The sequence below is a fragment of the Pteropus medius genome, unplaced genomic scaffold (assembly GCF_902729225.1).
Source record: "Pteropus medius unplaced genomic scaffold, Ma_sr-lr_union100, whole genome shotgun sequence".
NCBI classification, from domain to species: domain Eukaryota; kingdom Metazoa; phylum Chordata; class Mammalia; order Chiroptera; family Pteropodidae; genus Pteropus; species Pteropus medius.
In genome coordinates, this window is record NW_024345602.1 from 140,794 (window position 1) to 154,946 (window position 14,153).

Consider the following 14,153-nt stretch of genomic DNA (forward strand, 5'->3'; position numbering starts at 1 on the left):
CGATTGGAGAATCTGGAAGCATGGCCAAGCATTGCTTTTATTTCCAGGAAATAGAATGAAGACTTGGCACATAGAATCTAGCCTAACTTTACTGAACGGATCTTTAGATAGAGGACATGGCACATGGTCACAAAACCTTCTTAGAAGGAAAAACTTTCAATGAAAGGCCATTGCCCAGAATCTAGTTCTCTCCTGGAACTATGGTAAGTTGTCTGGACGTTTGAATACCCAACACCAGGCCGGTCTCATATACAGGGTACACTCGAGTGTAAAACATTTCACAAACTGAATCATAAGAGGTAAGGTGAAAACTTACAGCCACAACAACAAGACTCGTCACCTAGTAGACACCAGATTCCTACAGGATCTTTGATCCCCACATGAATCTCTGCAGGTATTCACTTGACCTTTATTTAAATCCTTGTTGATTACTACGTGATTTTCTGGTGACTTCCACTTTATTCCTCTTCCCGTATCCTCAATTGAGTGTTTTCAAAACACATCTCATAAAGTCTTATTTTCAATATTTCATCATTGAGTCATTGTCTTTTAAGCAATTACTTCTCAACAATAGTAGCCTATGGTTCACCTTCAAGAATAGCATGGATGTCCTACCAGAACTGTTAATGGTTATGCTCCTAATGACTCTGTATTTCTGCTTCAATACAGCATATGGTAGCCAGAGTTTGCACCACTCAAAGGAAGCTTTGTCATTCAGACTCAGTCTCTCAACTTCAAAGTGGTTAATGTGTGACCGCTGCTCCCATTGTATACAAGCAGGTTGCTTGATCAGAGATGAAACCTCAGAAGAGTTACCTAATGACAAGTGTGTGTTAGCCTATGCCGCCGTCCTCAAGCAAATCTTCTCATTCACACATGAGCTTTCTATTGAAGGGATGTTAGGTGGCTATGTTACACATGTAATCTTAATTCTCAGTGCTTATGTGAATTTTGCCAAGAAATTAAGACATGTAACACAGAAGTGAGTGCCAAACCATCACCCCAATTTCACATGATTTTCATGTGTTACCCTCAAGCCAGTCTCTTCCTGGTCTCGTGAATCCCTTGGCAAAGCCTTGTGAGTATCATGAGATTTCCTAATTCTTAGCACAAGATTTTCAGGAGACATCCACCTAATTACCTCTCCTAGATTAGTACAAGCCTTTTCAGAATGCTCTGAAGAAACTACCTCAATGTATGTACCTCAACTTTTCTATATTGGTAAGCCAGTCTCTTGCAGATTTTTAGTCTGTGGTTTGATATAGAGAAATTCTTCAGCAGCCTTTCTTTTTGCAATGAAGAGGTATACTCACAATGACTCAGCATTTTTGCTACAGTAAAGCACAATGGCAGCTATGATTTCCACCGCTATCCATTCACTGCCTCCCAGCACACTCAGGCTCAATTATGAATGCAGCTCATATGCAACTTCTCTCTCCACTGACATAGGCAGTTTTCCTGACAAACTTACAAAATTAGAAACAAATTAAAGATCATTGACTGCCCGCATTTACCATTGACCTCACATAAGATTTGTAATGGGGATATGACATTCAGTTGGAGGTCATTATGAAGTCCGTCTCAGCCACCTTCTGTTCCAGGCATACTAATGATTTCTCAGTGTTGATGTAAATTTTCTCAGTGATATGTACTCATCAGTTCAAAGAAAGCACTAAATCATCTCTTGTGAGAAAGTGGATCGGTGACATGGGCCCAAGGCACAAGGACTCTCTTTTCCTGTCAAATTTAGAAGGAAGATAGAGAACAAAGGCACTAAGCCTATCTTCTATGTAAACTAGTAGATAGGATAACTGAAATCACAGGGCAGGTCTGTACTAATGTAATTTGAGTCTTATCTCTACACCAAGGACCTTGTCTCCTGCCTGCATTTTCTATTGGGATCTATTGTGCTTTCCTTGGTTGCAGTTACAATTCCTACTTCTATTTCTAGAGGGTAGATTGGAGAAATTAGCCTAGAGCATTTCTTAGGACTGTCTCTGACATAGACTGAAAGGGTGGCATAAGCACACAGTTCCATGCCTGTTCTTTGTGAACAAATGTTGCCTGAAGTCCTTGTCTCAAAGCAAAAGCCTTCTTTAGGGAAGAAAAAATAAAACAGAGACTGTGGACATCTAAACAAAGCCTGGACCTCTTAAAAGGACACAGGCCCACAAAGTCAAGACCATCCAATTGCTAACAATGTCCAGTCTCAAGACCTGGGCCCACAAACATCCAGCCTGGCCCTTGTTACCTAAAACTCTTATGGACACATTGGCCTATAGAACCAAGCTGTCATCTCCTAGGAGGAGGAAGAATGGAGGACTTGGTGCACACCTCCAAGACTGTACTCCCTTGTAAGCATTTATAATAGAAGTGCTTGGGCCGATGGCATCAACCCTGTGTCATCAAACAGTACATTCAGCACAACCTGGTTGCACGTCGCCAATTTTCCTTTTAGACAATTATTGAAAGGTGACCATACCTTGCAGCTCCAAGCCTTTGTTCTCATAAGAGAAGGTAGTGTGGACACTAAGATCTCTGGCTGCAGCATGGACTGCTATTTAAAAAACTCTGTTGGAGAGCTTGGAATCACAACCAAGCATTGCTTCTATTTCTAGGAAGTAGAGTGGAGACCTAGGCCCACAGAATTTGGACTACCTTTAGATAACAAATCTTTGGGTAGAGGACTTGGCAAATGATCACAAGACATTCTTGGTAGGAAAAGAATAGGCATTGGAAGTCCATGGCCTAGGAGACAGTCCTCTGCTGGAACTTGGGTAAGTTGGATGGACATTTGAAAATACAACACCATGCCATTCTCATATATAAGGTAAACTCGATTGCGATATGATTCATACTGTGAAGCCTGGTTTATTCTACAAAGAAAAGTAAAAACCTAAGGCCACAGCAACAAGACTGGTCATTTGGTACCTACCAGATTAGTGCGGAGTATTCCTTGATATCCATGTGAAGTCCACCAGGTGTTTACTTGATCCTCATGTGATTCCCTGAAGATTATTAAGTGAATTTCAGGTCATTTCCAACTTATTCCTTTTCTCTTATTTTCAAACAAGTGTTTTCAAAACTCAATTCATAAACTCTTATTTTTAATATTCAGCATTGAGTCAGTGGCATTTAAGCAATTCCTGTCGACAGTAGTGTCCAAAGGTCCACATAAAAGAATAGTGCTGGAGTCCTACATGAGTTATGCTCAAAATGTCTTAGCATTTTTGCTATAATACGGCCAAATGGTGCTTACAGTTTACAGCTCTAAAGTAGCTTCGTAAAGAAGAATCAGCCTCCAAATATCAACACAGTTAGTGTTCGACAGCAGCTTCCATTGTGTTCCAGCAGGTTGTCTGACCACAGATGTAACCTAAGGGCAGGTATTTAATGACAATTATCTGCTAACCTATGCCGCCATCCTCAAGTGTATCTTCTAATGCAGACATGACCTTTCGATTGAAGGCCATTAGATGGCTATGTTCCATAGACACTATTGTTTTCTTAGTGGTTGTCTAAATTTCACCAATGAATGCAGAAGGGTAACTCCAAAGTGAGAGCCATGCCATCAACCCAATATCACGTGATTCCCTGTGATGCCCTCAGGTCTGTCTCTTGAATGTCATGTGAATCCTGCAGAGAAGCCTCGTGAGTATCACTAAATTCCCTAATTCTTGTTATGAGATTTCCAGACATCTTCCACCTCGCTTTCTTCTGCTAGGCTACAATCAGCCCCTTCAGAACACTTTGATGGAACAGCCTCAATGTCAATATCTCAGATTTCTTTCCTTGGTGGTTAAGCCAGTCCCTCTCAGAATTTGTAGTCTGAGGTTTGGTATAGAGAAATTCTGAGGCAGCCATTCTTTCCACCATCAAGTGGTATCTTCAAAATGACTCAGCATTTTTCCTACAATACAGAAAAATGGCGGTGATGGTTTCCACCACTATCCAGTCACTGAATCACAGCACACTCAGGCACAATGATCAACGTCACCGATGTGCAACTGTTGCCTCCACAAACAGAAGGCCGTTTTCCCGATACACAGTGAAAATTAGAGGCGAAGTAAAGATCATTGACTGCCTGCATATACTGTTGATTTCAAATGAGATTAGTAATGGGGACAGGACATTCCATTGGAAGACAGTTATTGGAGAAGAGGAATAGGGTAAAAGTCATCTGAAAATCATGTAGTAATCAACAGGGAATTACATGAATGTCAAGTGAATACTTGGGAGAATTCATGTGGGGATCAAGCAGGACCCTAAGAGAATCTAGTATCTAGAGTCTTGTTGCTGTGGGTGTAGGTTTTCACCTTACCACTTACAATGAATCAGGCTTCAGTTTGTGCAATATTTTGCATTCGATTGTACCCTGTAAATGAGACCGGTTTGGTGTTGTATATTCAAACGTCGACTCAACTTACTGTAGTTCCTGCAGAGGACTAGTTCCTGGACAAAGGACTTCCATCGACATTTTTTCCTACCAGAAGGTCTTGTGACCTTGTGCCACATCCTCCTTCTAAAGATTTGTTTTGTAAAGATAGGCTAGATTCTGTGTGCTAAGGTCTCCAGTCTACTTCCTAGAAATAAAAGCATTGCTTGGCCATCCTTCCAGGCTCTCCATTCAATTACCTTACAAAACAGTTCAGGTAACAAGGGCCAGGCTGGATCTTTGTGGGCCTAGGTCTTCAGACTGGATATTGTTCCGAATTGTATGATATTGACGTTGTGGCCCTGAGATTAACTGCTTCCTTTTAGGCGGTCGAAGCTTGGTTCAGATTTCTACAATCTCTATTTTGTTTTTTTTTTCTTCCATAAAGAAGGTTTTTGCTTAAGCCTGGGCTGCAAGTAATATTTTTTCACAGAAAACAAGCTTGGAACTTGGGCTTACATCACCATTTCATTCTGTCAGAGAAAGTTGAAAGAAATGCTGTGGGCTAATTTCTCAGATCTATTTTCTGGAAATAGGGGTAGAGATTAGAACTGCAAACCCAAGGTCAGCACCGTGGTTCCTAATAGAAAATATTGGCCAATAAAAAGGTCTTAGTTTACGAGATAAGACTCAATTACATGAGGACAGGCTTGTCCTTTAGATTAAGTTCTCCTATCTACTAGTTTTCAGAGAAGACAGGTTTATTGCTTTGTGTCCCTGTTTCCCTTCTACTTTTTGTTAGGAAAAGACAGGCCTTGTGCCTTGGTTCTGTGTCACCAACCTTATCCTCTCAAGGGAGGATGATGTAGTGTTCCCTTTGTAGTGACAAGTGCATATCACTGAGAAGATTCACATTAGCACTGAGAAGTCATTAGTCTATGTGGAGCAGAAGGTGGCCAGGACAGCCTTCTAAATGTCCTCCAATCGAATGTTGTGCCTACATTACAAACCTAAACCTAATTTGATCAACGGTATTTGAGGGCAGTCAATAATCTTTAATTCGCCTTTAGTTTTGTCTGTTTCTCAGGAAAACTGTCTTATGTTCTTGGAGGCAACAAATTAGCGGTGTTGATAATTGAGCCTGTGCTGTGAGGCATGACAGGATAGTTGTGGAAACAATAGCCGCCAATTTTCTGTATTGTAGGAAAAATGCTGAGTCATTTCGAAGATACCACTTGATGGTGGAAAGAATGGCTGCCTCAGAATTTCTCTATACCAAACCTCAGACTACAAATTCTGAGAGGGACTGGCTTAACCACCAAGGAAAGAAATCTGAGATATTGACATTGAGGCTGTCCCATGAAATGTTCTGAAGATGCTTTTTCACCTAGCAGAGAAAAGTGAGGTCGAAGTTGCCTTGAAATCTTTTACCAAGAATTAGTGAATCTCACGATACTCACGAGGCCTCCTTGAGGGAATCACCGTCAAGAGATAGGCCTGAGGGCATCACAGGGAGTCATGTGATATTGGGCTGATGGTATGGCACTCACTTTTGAGTTACCCTTTTTCATTCCTTGGTAAAATTTAAATAACCACTGAGGAAATGATAGTGCCTGTGTAACATAGCCACCTAAAGGCCTTTCATTCAAAAGGTCATGTCTGTAGGAGAAGGTTCGCTTAATGACGGCGGCATAGGTTAATAGAAAATTATTGTTAGATAACTGACCTTAGCTTTCATCTGTGGTCAAGCAACCTTCTTGATTGTAATGAAAGCTGCAGTAGAACATTATCTGCATTGATATTTGGAGTGTGAGTCTGCTTGAAAGCTACTTTAGAGCGGTATAAACTGTTAGAGTCAGTTTGCTGTATTATAGTAAAAATGCTGAGTCACTGTGAGTATAACTCTGAATGGCTTCATGTGAGACTCCTGCACTATTCTATTATGTGGACCCCTGGAGACAGCTGTCAACAGGGAATTGCTTAAAGGCCAATGACTCAATGCTGAATATTGAAAATAAGTGTTTATGAGATGAGTTTTGAAAACACTTATTTGAAAATAGTGGAAGAGAAATAAGGTAGAATTCATTTGAAAACCACTTAGAAATTACTAGGGAATCAGGTGGAGGTCGAGTAAACACCTGGTGGAATTCACATGAGTAAGAAGGAATACCCTACACTATTCTGGTATCTACCACGTGACCAGTCTTGTTGCTGTGGCCGTAGCTTTTCATTTTACTTCCAGTGACTTTTCTTTTCCTACCAAGAATGTCTTGTGATTGTTTGCCAAGTCCTTTGCCTAAAGATTCATTATGTAAAGTTAGGCTGGATTCTGTGGGTCAAGGTCACCACTCTACTTCCTAGAAATAGAAGCAATACTTGGTTGTGATTCCAAGCTCCTCAAATGAGTTTTTTAAAGAACGGTCCAGGCTTTGGCCAAATTTCTTAGTGCCCCCACACTACCTTCTCTTACAAGAAGAAAGTCTTGGTGCTATAAGGCATGGTCACCTTTCAATAATTGTCTAAAAGGAAAATTGGTAATGTGAGACCAGGTTGTGCTGAATGTACTGTAATGATGACACAAGGTTGATGCCATTGGCCCAATTCTATCGTAAATGCATTGAGTACAGTCTTGGGGGTGTGCACGGTGACCTCCATTCTTCCTCCTCCTAGGAAATGAAAGCTTGGTTCTATAGGCCAAGGTGTCCACAAGAGTTTCAAGTAGCCAGGGCCAGGCTGAATTTTTGTGGGCCTAGGTCTTGAAACTGGATGGTTTCAGTTAACATTTGTTCACAGAGAAGAGGTTTGGAACTGTGGGCATATGCCACCCTTTCAGTCTATGCCGGAGAAAGTCGGAAGAAATGCTCTGGGCTGATTTTTCAAATCTACCATCTTGAAATAGAGGTGAGAATTTAGACTGCAACCACGGATAGCAAACTGGATCCCAATAGGAAAGGCAGGCAGTAGACAAGTTTTTAAGTTTTGAGTTAAGTCTCAAATTACATGAGGACAGACTTGTTCTTTGTATTAATTTATCCTATTGACTAGTGTTCAGAGAGGACAGGCATAGTAGCTTGATTCCCAGTCTCCCTTTGACTTTTTGTTAGGAAAAGACAGGTCTTGTGCCTTGGGCCCGTGTCACCAATCCATATCCTCACGAGGGAGGATGATGAAGTACTCCATTTGTAGCAAAAAGTGCGTATCACTGAGAAAATTCACAGCAACCCTGAGAAGTCTTTAGTATACGTGGAGCAGAGGGTGCTCGAGTCAGCCTCCTAATTATCCTCCAATTTAATGTCGTGTTCACATTACAAATCTAATTTGAAGTCAACGGTATATGTGGGCAGTCAATGATCTTTAATTCACCTCTAGTGTTGTGTGTTTTTTAGAAAAACTGCCTTCTGTTCGTGGAGGCAACAGTCACACATCGGCGGCGTTGATCATTGAGCCTGAGTGTGCTGTGAGGCAGTGACTGGATAGTGGTGGAAACAATGGCCACCATTTTTCTGTATTGTAGGAAAAATGCTGGGTCGTTGTGAGGATACCACTTGATGGAAGAAAGAACAGCTGCCTCAGAATTTATCTATAGCAAAACTCAGACTAAAAATCTGTGAGAATCCGATTTAAACAATATGGGGGAAAAGCTGAGATACTGACATTGAAGCAGTTTATTCAACATGTTCTGAAAAAGCTTGTATTAGCCTAGCAGAGGAAAGTGAGGTGGAAGTCACCTGGAAATCTTGTACCAAGAATGAGGGAATCTTGCGATACTCACAAGGCTTTCCCGCAGGTCTCGTGATCAGGAAGAGACTGACCTGAGGGCAACACACGAAAATCATGTGAAATTCAGGTGATGGTGTGGCACTCACTTTTGTGTAACCCTTCTACATTCCTTGGTAAAATTCATATAATCACTGAGAAAATGAGATTACCTGTGTAACATACGCCCCTAATAGCCCTTTAATCGAAAGGTCATGTCTGCTTGAGAAGACTTGCTTGAGGTCAGCGGGCTAACACACACTTGTCGTGAGGTAACTGCACTGAGGTTTCGTGTCTGGTCAGGCAACTTGTTTGTATACAATGGGAACAGCGGTAACACATGGACCATGTTGAAATTTAGAGGCTGAGTTTGAATGACAAAGCTACCTTAGAGTGGTGGAAACTCTAAGTGCCATTATGCTGTATTGTAACAGAAATGCTGAGTCATTGTGAGAATAACCTGTAACAGTCCTGGTGTGAGAACCACGCTATTCTTGAAGGTGAACCTTAGGCTACTTCTGTCAAGAATAAATTGCTTAAAGGCCAATGACTCAATGCTGAAATATTGAAAATGAGTGTTTATGAGACAAGTTTTGAAAACACTATTTTGAGGTCAGGGGAAGAAGAATAAGGTGGAAGTCACCTGAAAATCACTTAGTGATTATCAAAGAATTACATGGAGGCCAATCAAATACCTGGAGAAATTCACATTGGGATCAAAGAAAACCCTGTAGGAATCTGATGTCCACTATGTGACTAGTCTTGTAGCTGTGGCTGTAGGTTTTACCTTACCTCTTACAATAAATCAGGCTTCAGTTTGCGAAATGTCTTGCTCTTGAGTATATCCTACAAATGAGACTGACGTGATGTTGTGTATTCAAAGGTCCACACAACTTGCCCTATTTCCTGCAGAGAACTTGGTCTTGGATTATGAACTTCCATCGATATTTTTTCCTACCAAGAAGGTCTTGTGACCGTGCGAAACTTCCTCTTTCTAAAGATCTGTTAAGTAAAGTTAGGCTAGATTCTTGGTCATGCTTCCAGGCTCTCCAATTGAGTAACTTACATAACAGTTCAGGATTTGATCCGGGTTTCTTAGTGCCCAAACTATGTTCTATTACCAGGGGAAATTCTTGGTGCTGTAAGGTATGGTCACCTTTCAATAATTGTATCAAAAAATTTTTTGACGTGGTACAAGTTGGTGCTGAATGTACTGTTATGATGATACAGGTTGTTGTCTTTGGCCTAATATTTATGGTAAATACGTTAAGGAGAGGACAGTCCTGGAATCATACACTGAATCCTCCATGCTTCCTCCTTCTAGGAGATGACAGTTTGTTTCTGTAGGCCAAGGTTTCCACAATAGTATCAAGTAGCAGGGTCTGGCTGGATGTTTGTGTGCCTAGGTCTTCAGATTGGATATTGTTACCAATTGGATGATCTTGACGTTGTGGCCCTGAGTTTAACTGCTTCCTTTTAGATGGTCAAGGCTTGGTTCAGATTTCCACAGTCTCCATTTTATATTTACTTTCATAAAGAAGTGTTTTGCTTTGAGCCAGGGCTTCAGGCAACATTTGTTCACAGAGGACAGGCTTGGGACTGTGGGGCTTATGCCACTCTTTTAGTCTGTGTCAGAGAAAGTTGGGAACAATGCTGTGGGCTAATTTCTCAGGTCTACATTCAGGAAATAGAAGTAGCAATTGGAACTTCAAAACCAAGGTCAGCACCCTGGTTCCTAATCAAAAATAGGGGACGGAGACAAGGTACTATATTTTTAGATAAGACTCAAATTACATGAGGACACGCTTGCCCTTTGGATTATGTTCTTCTTTCTACTTGTTTTCAGAGAGGACAGGCTTAGCGCTTTGGGTCCCAGTCTCCCTTCTATTTTTTGTTAGCAAATGACAGGCCTTATACTTTGGGCCCATGTCCCAATCCATATCCTCACAAGGGAGATGATGTAGTCCTCCCTTTGTAATGACAAGTACAAGTACATATCACTGAAAAAATTCACATCAACACTGAGAAGTAATTAGTCTACGTAGAGCAGAAGATGGTCGAGACAGACTCCTAACTGTCCTCCAATTGAATGTCGTATCCACATTACAAATCTAATTTGAAGTCATTAATATATGCAGGCAGTCAATAATCTTTAATTCGCCTCTACTTTTGTTTGTTTTTCAGGAAAACTGCCTTCTGATCATGGAGACAACCATTGCACATCAGTGGCGTAGATCATTGAGACTGAGTGTGCTGTGAGGCCATGACTGGATATTGGTGGAAACAATAACTGCCAATTTTCTGTATTGTAGGAAAACTGTTGACATTGTGAGAATACCACTTGATGGCAGAAAGAACAGCTGCCTTAGAATTTCTCTATACCAAACCTCAGACTGCAAATTCTGAGAGGGACTTGAGATATTGCCATTGAAGCTGTACCATCAAAGTGTTCTTAAGAGGCTATTTTAGCCTAGCTGAAGATGGTGATGTGGAAGTTGCCTGGAAATCTCGTACCGAGAATCAGGGAATCTTGAGGAACTCACAAGGTTTTCTTGTGGGATTCACCCGACCAGAAAGAGAGTGGCCTGAGGGCAACACACGAAAATCACATGAAAATGGGTGATGCTGTGGCGCTAACTTTTGTGTTACCTTTCTATATTCCTTGGTAAAATTCACATAAGCCCGGAGAAAATAAGATTATCTTTGTAACATAGCCACCTAACAGTCCTTCAATCAAAAGGTCAAGTCTGCATGAGAAGACTTGCTTGATGACAGCAGCATAGGCTAACACACACTTATCCTTAGGTAACTGCCCTGAGGATTCGCCTCTAGTCAGGCAACCTGCTTGTATACAATGAGAGCAGCAGTCACACATTAACCGTGTTGAAATTTAGAGGCTGAGTCTGAATGACGAAGCTACCTTAGAGTGGTGGAAACTCTAAGCACCATTATGCTTTATTGTAGCTGAAATGCTGAGTCATTGTGAGAATAACATTTATCGGCTCTGGTGGAAGATCCATACTATTCTTGAAGGTGAACGTTAGGCTAGTACTGTCAAGAAGAAATTGCTAAAAGGCCAATGACTCAATGCTGAAATATTGAAAATAAGGGTTTATGAGACGTGTTTTGAAAAGACTTGTTTGAGGAGGAGGCTGTCTCTGCTGTCTTCTGCTCCAAGTAAATAATGACTTCTCAATGTTGATGTGAATTTTCTCTCTGCAATACACTTGTCACTACAAATGGAGCATGGCTTCATCCTCCCTTATGAGGATATGGATTGGTGACGTGGGCCAAAGTCACAATACCTGTCTTTTCCTAAGAAAAAGTAGAAGAGAGATTGGGACCCAAAGAACTAAGCCTGTCCTCTCTGAAAAATAGTAGATAGGAGAAGTTAGTGCAAACGGCAAGCCTGCCCTCATATAATTTTAGTCTTATCTAGAAAACTAGGACCTTGTCTCCTGCCTCTATTTTCTATTAGAAACCATGGTGCTGACCTTGGTTTTCTCGACAATAGTGGCCCAAAGTTCACCTTCAAGAATAGCATGGATCTCCCACCAGAACCATTAAGAGTTATGCTCACAATGACTCAGCATTTCTGCTACAATACAGCCTAATGACGCTTCGAGTTATGACTCCTCTAAGGTAGCTTGGTCATTCAGTCTTAGCTTCTGAATTTCAATGCTGCTTTCATTGTATACAAGCAGAATGCCTGACCAGAGACGAAACCTCAGGGCAGCTACCTAATGAAAAGTGTGTGTAAGCCGATGCAGCTGTCCTCAACCAAGTCTCCTCATGCACACATGACCTTTCGATTGAAGGGCTGTTAGACTCACAGGGTAAGTCTGCCCTTAGGTAATATGAGTATCATCTCGAAACTTTGGACTTTGTTTCCTGCCTGCATTTCCTGTTGGGATCCAGTGTGCTGTCCTTGGTTGCAGTTACAATCCTTACTGCTATTTCCAGAAAGTGGTTTTAAAAAATTAGCCCAGAGCATATCTTAAGACTTATTCCAACATAGACTAAATGGTGGCATAAGCTCACAATTCCAAGCCTGTTCTCTGTGAACAAATGTTGCCTGAAGTCTTTGTCTCAAAGCAAAAGCCTTCTTTAGGTAAGAAAAAATAAAATGGAGACTGTGGAAATCTGAACCAAGCATGAACCTCCTAAAAGGATATAGTTAAAGCCCAGGCCCACAATGTCAAGACCATCCAATTGCTAACAATGAGCAGTCTAAAGATCTAGGCCCACAAAAATCCTGCTTGGCCCCTGCTACCTGAAGCTATTGTGGACACTTTGGCCTACAGAATCAAGCTGCCATCTCCTAGGAGGAGGAATAATAGAGGACTCGGTGCACGCATCCAAGACAGTAATACTTTGAAAGCATTTATGATAGAAATCGGGGCTGATGGCACTAATCTTGTGTCATTCTAATGGTACTTTCAGCACAAACTGGTCCCATGTCACCAATTTTCCTTTCAGGCAGTTATTGAAAGGTGACCATACCTTGCAGGATCAAGCCTTTCTTCTCATTAGAGAAGGTAGTGTGGGTACTAAGAAATCTGGCCAAAGCCTGGACTGTTCTTTAAAAAACTTGACTGCAGAGCTTGGAATCACAACCAAGTATTCGTGCTATTTCTAGGAATTAGAGTGCAGACCTTGGCCCACTGAATCTAGCCTAACTTTACATAATGAATCTTTATTTAGAGATCTTGGCAAAAGATCACAAAGATATTCTTGGTAGTTAAAGAAAAGTCTTTGGAAGTTCATGGCCTAGGAGGCAGACCTCTGCTGGAACTGTAGTAAATTCGGTGGATTATTAGAAAACACAGCAGCACGGCAATCTCATATATAAGGTAAACTCATTTACAGTACAATTTATGCTATGAAGCCTGGTTCATTCTACGAATAAAGTGAAAACTTATGGCTACAGCAACAAGACTGGTCACTTGGTAGATATCTGATTAGTTCGTGGTAATCCTTGATTTCAACATGAATTCCACCAGTTTTTTACTTGATCTCCACATGATTCCCTGGTGATTTCTAATTGATTTTCAGGTGACTCCACCTTATTCCTCTTCTTCTGTTTTCAAACAGCTTTTTAAAACTTATCTCATAAACTCTTATTTTCAATATTCTGAATTGAATTATTGGCCTTTAAGCAATTTCCTCTCGCCAGTAGAAGCTTAATCTTCATCCTCAAGAACAGCTTGGATCTCCTACCAGAACCCTTAAGGGTTATGCTCACAATGACTCAGCATTTCTGCTACAATACAGCATAATGGAGATATGGTTTCTACCGCTCTAAGGAAGCTTTATCTTTCAGACTCCGTCTCTAAATTTCAACGCAGTTAATGTGCAACCGCTGCTCTCATTGTATACAAGAAGGTTGACTGACAAGAGATGAAACCTCAGGGCAGTTACCTAATGACAAGTGTGTGTTAGCCTTAGTCACCATCCTCAAGCAAGTCTTCTCATAGAGTCATGACCTTTCGATTGAATGGCTGTTAGGTGGGTGTTACACAAGTAATCTTATTTTCTCAGTGCTTATGTGAACTTTACCAAGGAATGCAGAAGGGTAACATAAAAGTGAGTGCCACACCATCACTCCAATTTCACGTGATTTTCATGTTTTGCCTTCAGACCATTCTCTTCCTGGTCACGAAAATCCCGTGGGAAAGCCTCGCTAGTATTGCGAGATTTCCTAATTCTTGGAACGAGATTTCCAGGCAATTTCCACCTTATTACCTCTGCTAGGATAATAGAAGCCTTTCCGGAACACGTTGAAGAAACTGCTTCAGTGTCAGTATCTCAGCTATTTTTCCACATTGGTCAGGCCAGTTTCTTGCACATTTTTAGTCTGTGGTTTGATATAGAGAAATTCGTAAGCAGCCATTCTTTCTGCAATGTAGAAGTGTCCTCATAATGACTCAACATTTTTCCAACAATAAAGCAATATAGAAGCTATGGTTTCAATCGCTATCCATACGCTGCCTCATAGCACACTCAGGCTCAATTATGAATG